Genomic DNA, 8,398 nt, shown 5'->3' on the forward strand with positions numbered 1-8,398 from the left:
TTCCTCACTCGTGAAGAAAGGGCTGAGGCTGTTATTTGATTGGTCGGGGTCCTCGACATCCTTACCCAGCCAAGGATGGCCGCTGAGGCTACCTGACCTTTTTAAAGCTTTTACCTTTAGCCATTCTTAAATCTCTTTGTCTCTATTATTAGTAGATAGGTAAATTTTTAGGCCCTTTACACCACTGATCACCTTTTCACATTTTTATTAAATCGCACAGAAATTATTATACCTTGTGTTTGGCGCATGATGGCCTTAGCTGCCTATGTGCCATTAAACCCAACACAACACAAAACACCCCTCTTTGTGCGCATGTGATGAGCGAGTGGTTGTGCGCTCATGCACGCGTTCAGGCTCAGGAGCGATCTGCGGAAGCGGGAGGGATTGCTGCTCCTGCCATCACAGATAGGCGCTCTAAAGGAGGCCTGACAAGGGAATCTTTTTAATAAGCTATGTTTTGAAATTGAGCGATGCAAGGTGGGCCGCTGTTAAGGCACGCTTACTTAGATATGCAGCGTTCTGAAACATGGCCCTAAGGAAAGCCTGCCATGACTATAAAAGTGTCTTCACGCGGTGATATCACTGGTGCCCCGCGACGTCTCTGATTATGCGCAACCTTGCTGGCGCATTTGTTTCGCCCCAGTCATTGCTTGCTCGAGGACATAAAATTTGCGCAAGTGCCTAATGTTCTGCTACCAAGCCATGAAGCAATGTGCGCCCCCCCCCCCCCCCCCCAGGAAAAAAATTTAGGAACGATAAACGTAACTGATGCATCATAATGTGAAAACATGTGCTTAGTTGCCCGAGTGTTCCTTGTTGGATGCGACCCTGCTGTGGTATTCCAAATCTCCCGCTGTTTCGTCATTTTCACGTGAGATTCATGGTGAATTCCAATGGCAGATCGGGATCAAGTTTTTCTGCTCGGTTTGGATCAGTCGTATTCCAATGGTAAAATGGGAGCGCGAGTTGTATGTTCCAATGGCAGCTCGGGATCAGGCGTAAATCCCGGATCGCTCCGTGGAGCAGCGATTCTTGATCTGCCGAAATCGGCGGATTTGACCGGAACCTCGCGTGACGTTTTCTTTTCCGCCGCGTCTACTTCCTGTCGCGACCGGCAGCAGCCGCTTCGTTCCTGTCGTCGCTACGTGGTGAGCCGGGCGAGCCGGGACAGACGGGCACTTTCCAGTCAACAGTGGACGGCAATGATCTTGCTTCGAGCCGTGCGGCACTAATTTTGCTTCATGGAAGTGACAGTTCCGACTCGGGCACTGAAAGCTCAGAGCCCAGCAGTGAAGATTCGTCTGAACCGGACAGCGAGTGTGAAACTGCCGGCCTGTATATGCCTGCCGCCGGCGTCAGAAAAATGCGCTAATATTCTTTGTTCGCGTTCATAACAAGCCCTGGAGTAGAGGAATGTAAAAAATGAATCATTTTTGAGGACCGTTGGCCAATACCGAGTTGCTGGTAGAAGTGATAACTGCGATACAAGCAAATTTCTTCCTGATGCCCAGTGCGGCTGGCCTGCTGTCTGCTAGCTCCGCTGTTGGAGGCGTCGCAGAAATCGATCATGTCTTTATTTTATTATGAGACGAGGAACACAGTAAAACGGTGACGCGAGTAGCACCTTTACTACAGCGCTGGCCAATTCCGAAGCGCCCTCAGCTGCGGCATCGATGAAAAACAGTTAGGCTTAGCGACGACTACGGTAGCCAGGGAGAAACGTTGGCCGGGGGGCAGCGCAGTTCGTCGCTCGGCGTGTCCGCGGGCGGCGTCGTTGCCGAAAGCTCGACTGTCTCGCTGATTGGTTCAGCGGCTTGCGTCTCGCAGTCGCAAGGCTGGAAAATCGAGCAGCGAGCAACTTGCCTGCGCGTCGTCCGCCACTTCTTTCGTGAACGGTAGGGACAGGCTCACCGGCTCTCCGAAGACCGCGGCCGCATACTCGCGTGTTCACGGAGAGTGGACCATCCTGTACATACGCTTTGGTTTTGGTTTTACATTACGGCCTTCGTACTACCTCCTTTTTGTTTCGCCGAGACGGCGTCTGTCAACGCGGAGATCGCGCCTCGCGCAACTCCTGTCGCACTCGAACACGAAGCTAGCAGCAACGTTTATAGGCTAGCAGGGCGTCCGCTCCGGCGGCGCGCCTAGTTTCCGCGGTCGCCGCTGCGGCGCTGGCGTCGCGCTCCCGAGGGATCACTGGCATTCCAATCGCAAACTGGGAGGTGGCAAATCTACGCGCTCCGACGCGCTCCGTACGCGATCCGACGGAGCGGTCTCGATCTGCCATTGGAATTCAGCATAAGCTTCATTACGCCTTTTTTTGCATTTTGCGTTTGGTTTGGTTTATGGGTTTCAATGTCCTGAAGCGAGTCAGGCTAAGAGGGACACCGTAGTGGAGGGCTCCGGATAATTTCGACCACACGGGGGGTCTTTAAAGGGCAACTGCATAGGTTTTAGAAATTCACGAGTTGAAAGGGGTCCAGTGTGTGAAACTGGCAGGTAATGCATGTGAACTTCTTTCGGGCTAGCATTTTAAATGGTGACGTAATCACCGATTAAAATCGCGAAGACCATCAAGCTTCTTTGCAGCGCACAGCTCCAAGATGGGTGCGCGTCATGACGTCATCGAAGGTACCAGTACATTTCCAACGCATAAACTGTTGCTTTCAAGGAAAAAAAACAACGCCGCTGTTGCGCTCGACTCCTTCCGCTAAAACGCCGAAGCATCGGGACGGCTCCTTCGGGCTGTTGCTACTATGTGTTAAAGACGGGAAGCGCCAGCCTACAAGGAATCTACAGACATCTGGAAACTGGCAATAGACAGGACTTCGGAGAGGCGTCGGCACCCCGAAAGCAGGGGGCGGCGTCAACAAGGGCACCCTCTGGCGTTTTATGGGGGGACATCCGCTGCGCGGGAACGGTCTTCGGCTCAACTCCCATTAGCGGTGCCAAACCCAAACGAAACGCAACGGCATGGTGTGTCGGCGGCTGTTCTGTGTTGTTTGTGGCCAGCACGGGTGCTGGCGTGCTCGCGCTTCGGTAACGGCTTCCGGTCTTCCTGGAACCTTACGGCGCAAGTGTGACGCCGGCCCTCCCTCCCCGCGGCTCGCTGTGAAGTGCAGGTGTCAGACTCGTGTTTCGGCTGACGAATGGCTCGAACTTCGAACGTCCTTGTGGGCGGAACACTACAAATAGACACGCGACCCAATTCGCAGTGATTGGACGCATTTTTGATTAACCAAATTCCCCAACTAGGGACCTGGGGACAGGACACCCTATTTAAGCCGCTGTTCGGCATGGAAAAAGGGCTTTTTTTTTCTTCAACCTTGTAACCTTGTCTACCTACTTTCCTTCTTGTCTCACCTTTAATCATGCATTAAACCTTTGTATTTTACCTGTTACCTTGTCTGGGCAGTTCGTTCTAAGTGCCGGCAGTCTGAGGGAAATTATGGTAGGGAACACAACTGCCGCCGATGGCAAAGTCCTCCAAGCGTTGTTTGTTAGCATCCAACTAGGCACAGCAGCGAGTGGTTGGCGGGAGCGGAAGTTTGAAACCTTACCTTCCGTGACATCACACCGAGCTTCTTCGCACTCCTCCAACGCTGTGAGGAGAAGCCCAAGTAACTATTTTAAATGACAGCGCGAAAACACTTGCAAGCTCTACCTGCAGCCTATATAGATTTGAATCATTGAGTAGTACGGAATTGTTAAAAAAGTGCTGCAGTTGCCCTTTAACGTGTGCTGACATCGCATAGCATGCGGGCCTCTAGCATTCCGCCTCGGGCCGCCGCGGTGGCTAAGTGGTTATGGTGCTCGGCTGCTGACCCGAAAAGACGCGGGTTCGACCCCGGCCGCGGAGGTCGAATTTTGATGGAGGTGAAATTCTAGAGGCCCGTGTACAGCGCGATGTCTGTGCACGTTAAGGAACCAGAGGTGGTCGAAATTTCCGGAGCCCCTCACTGCGGCGTCTCTCATAGCCTTAGTCGCTTTGGGACGTTAAACCCCATAAACCAAACCAAACCAATTTCGCCTCTATCCAAATGCGACCGTAGCAGCCGGGATCGAACCCGTGTCCAGCAGCCGAGTGCCGTAACCACTGAGCCACCGTGGCGGCTCCTTTGCATTTGGACGAGGATGAAAGTTGATTAAGACGACGACATTCAAAGCATAGCGCAGGAGATTGGCAGTTACACACCTGATGGTAGGCCACGGCTAAGGCGTATTGATGTAATGCAGCGGCCAGCTAAGCTGAACTGTTTGCCCCGCCACGGGTTCGAATCCCGCTCGAGGCCCATTGTTCTATGCTATGCAATGCTATGCTATGCTATGCTTCTATGCTTTTTTAGCTTCTATGCTATCGCATACTAACTGCGCCATCAGTACAGCGGTAGTTCGAGGAGATGCAACGGAAATTTTCTGCTCATGCTTGAACACACTTGCTGTGCTGCAGAAAGGCCGTTGACGTTGTCTTGTCCTCTAGAATTATGAGCAAATCTCGCAATTTCATGGGATTTCATACTTCCCGGAGCTGCAGTTGTAACACAAGAATTGACTTAACGCAGCGGCGACGTACAAAATATATGCCAACTTTTAGATTCTAAAAGCTCCTTCCCTAGTTGGTATGGCAGCTCAACATCAATTCTTCGTGCCAAGCTTTTGGCGCAACCTACGGTCTTTAATGACCGAACTATGACATATATCGCGCGCATCGAATAATTTCTTTTTGCTTCAAGTAGTGTATCTATCCACTGTAGCGTTGTAAAAACATGCGATTCCCCAGCGCCACCGAAGGATTACTGCAGCCAGTGATTAATTAGCAATAACCTGCTCTGACTGCAAAAAACTTCGAATCTTAGCATAATTACGAGCACCACATCAAAGAGCGAATACGCACTTTGCATCTGCTATCGAAATGCGCGCTTAGCACCTGCCATCCGGAACAAGTAACGTCCATTTCAGGGCGACTTACACGGCATGAAACAGCGTTTTAGACCACGTGGCCTTTGGCCCCCGCAGTGCAACAGATATGACCACTCTTACCACGAGATTACCTGTGGGATGCGTAAAGATGATCATTTTCGAGCGCCGGAGTTATTGCTTATCTGGATGATGGATGGCCTTGCAAAACAGCGGTAGATGACGCGGCGGTGAAGCCCAGATAACGGTATGCTCGGCGCTGACAAGGAAGTCGGCGCTTGGCGCAGAAGCGTGTAGCGTGGTTCGCGTTCGAGTGTTTTGGGCATTTCAGGCGGCGAGCGCTTTGCGGCAGATGGCTAAATTGCGGTAGCGAGAGCCCGAACCTGGCTGGCGCGGTACTTTCATTTCCCTCTCGCTCATGCTACGCGGTGGTATGTCTTGTTGCACGAGTACGCGTAATTCTTAACTGTCCGTTTAAAAGAAAAGGATTCAGCTTCCTTTACTACCCATAGTTTCTCCCCATTTAAGGGGTACTAAGGAAGCAAGGACCGTAAGATCCCTTTCCCTACTTCCTAAATTGGGACCCTCATTTCGATTTCGTCCTAAGTAAACAAAGTTTAGCGCGTCCATTATATCGTATTGAAGTGTGGACCGAGAAAGCGATCTCGATGACAAAAAGGCTAAAAGTGTGTAATAAACTTGTCACCCCCCTGCGGGGAGCAAGAGCCAGCAGTGCTAGCAAAGCAAGACTGCGTGTCGTGTACGCGTGTAGTGTCCCCTCCATTTTTTTCTGGTTCAGCTGCACATTATCTTGACGTCACTTTGATGTCGGCGATGCCGTGACCAGTCAGTCCACCGCAGCTACTTTTGCTCTGCCTTTTTATTTTCTCCTCGCACTGCTTTTTGCAGCGAATACAAAGCGTAGCAGGACACGTGGCCTTAAACGGCTCTGGATGTAAAAGGCGAAATGTGGCCACGCTTTTCGCTACTTCTGAATGACCAGACGCGATTGTCATGCCTAAACCCTAGCTTCTATGTGTTTAGCAACTGGTTCGGTTTATGGGGTTTAACGTCCAAAAGCTACTCACATGTACGCTGTAGTGAAGGGCTCCGGAAATTTCGACCACCTGGGGTTCTTTAACGTGCACTGACATCACACAGTACGCAGGCCTCTAGAATTTCGCCTCTATCGAAATTCGACAGCCGTGGCCGGGATCGAACCCGCGTCTTTCGAGTCAGCAGCCCAGCTCCATAACCCCTGAGCCACCACGGCAACGAACCCAACCGGTGCGCGGGCGACCAGCACACACTCAAGGACGCCATCTGACTTGTTCAAGTGGACATTTTTCTCCGTGCCCTTTATGATGTAACATGCACTTTTAGAGGCGCATCAAAATGGGAGCTTTTATTTACGATGCACTACAACAGTGGCGCCGTTTTCCTGGAGATAGCACCAAAAAGCGCACTGTTCCCAAAATCTAACCCAACGCCCGAATGTTTCATTAAAAAGCTGTCCTGAAAAAATTTTTTCGTGATTAAGTCCTGCTCACTAAAGCGCACCAGGCGTCACTGCTTATCTAGAACTTGCCACTAATGTTCTGAGTGCTCTGTTCCTTGAAACATAAAAATTACACCCGCTTACTCTCAGGGCAGAACGAATGACAATCGATGTCTGGTTGTCAAAATTATTAACTCAGTGTTCAAGCAAAGCTTGACTGCTACTGCACTGCCACTGAATATAAAGGGCGGATTCAAATATCCGCAATATACTATGGATGGTTTATGCTTCATACTTTATAGTGATTTAACGTCCCAAAGCGACTTAGGCTATGAGGGACGCTGTAGTGAAGGACTCAGAGAATTTTGATCAATTGCGATTCTTTAACTTGTGCTGACATCGCGCAGTGCTCAGGTCTTCAGCATTTCACCTCCATCGAAATTCGACAGCCGCGGCCGAGATCGAAACCGCGTCTTTCGGGTCAGCAGCCGATCGCCATAACCACTGAGCCACTGCGGCGGCCTTATCCTATGAATGATTCGACGTATGTGCTGCTGAGGTGTAGTGAAATATGCATCATGGTCTAGATCAGGACCACAGGTTTGAAATCGGTAGCCAAACTTGGCCTACCTCGTAGGATGGAGACCCTGGTGCAGTTGGCGCGCCCCATAGCGAGCACCTTGAAGTACACGTATTTAGCTGTTTTTCATTTCGCTCTTCATTTTGGCACTGGACGTGTGTGTGTGCGGAGGAAGGGGAGAGGTTGCTGGTCGTGTAAAGGGAATAACCCTGGACCCGAATGCAAACAATGCCGCTGTATACGACGCGATATCGTTAGGGAGTTAATACTTGTGCAGTTAATATGAAATCTCAGCCGCGGTGGCGCAGTAGTTGTAGTGCTCGGCTGCTGACCCGAAATGCGCGTGTTCGATCCCGGCCGCGGCGGTCGAATTTCGATGGAGGCGAAATTCTAGAGGCTCGTGTACCGTGCGATGTGAGTGCACGTTAAAGAACCCCAGGTGGTCGAAATTTCCGGAGCCCTTCAGTACGGTGTCTCTCATAGCCTGAGTCGCTTTGGGACGTTAAACCGCCATAAACCAACCAACCAGTTAATGGGAAATGATGTGAATAATGCCCAGTGGTGCAGGGGTTAAGAGATGCGCCACTGCCCTCCGATAGCAGGTGCTGCCACCTGCGGGGCTTGTACGACCCATGTTGCTCTTCCCTAGCAATCTCTCGCAGCGAATCATTTACTAACTGCCAACTGCCACGATGGTCAGTTTGCTCAGTATCCGAGGGCCAGGTTACGATGACGCCACAAGGTTGTGTGACCTAGGTCGCCCACCTGCCTTCTAGGTTGCTTCTCTGGGGTTTTTTCGTAGATTTTTCGCTCACCCTCAACGACGCTGACTCTGAAGCCGACATTAAAGGGACCCAGCAACGCTTTTTTCATATGCTTTAGATGATTTCTTCATGACACGCAGATACCGAATCAAAAATAATCACTGGAATCGGTGCACTAGAACGGGAGTTATTAAGGAATGAATTTTCAAAATACAAGCAAACAAAAATTGCCCTCGACTAAAATTTTCCCGGTCTTCTCTTTGCCGTTTCACTCTCCCAATGACGACACGCGGCGAGACCAATCGAAACAGCGTGCACGAGCACGTCACCACAACGTCCCGGAAAAAAAGCTTCTCATGGTTTTCTGGTCGCTGTAACACGTTTTCGCTAACGCTGACGGCGTCGTTTCCATGGTTACAAGCACATGGGCGCTAGACTGAGACGGAGCGAAGGAGCCGAAAGCTCCACTCTAGTACAGGCATGCTGTCGTTGCTCGAATCTAGAAAGCATCCTTTCAGGTAGCATGGCTGTTTTTGTATTTTCTTGTGTGAACGTGAAGTAAGCCGAGCCTGCCGGCCGGCCAGCCTGGACGCCGGCAGACGGGATCCCGTCTGCCGGCGTCATAAAAACGAGCTAAAG

The sequence above is a fragment of the Amblyomma mixtum genome, chromosome 9 (assembly GCF_055824585.1).
Source record: "Amblyomma mixtum isolate Tamu chromosome 9, ASM5582458v1, whole genome shotgun sequence".
Classification (NCBI taxonomy): domain Eukaryota; kingdom Metazoa; phylum Arthropoda; class Arachnida; order Ixodida; family Ixodidae; genus Amblyomma; species Amblyomma mixtum.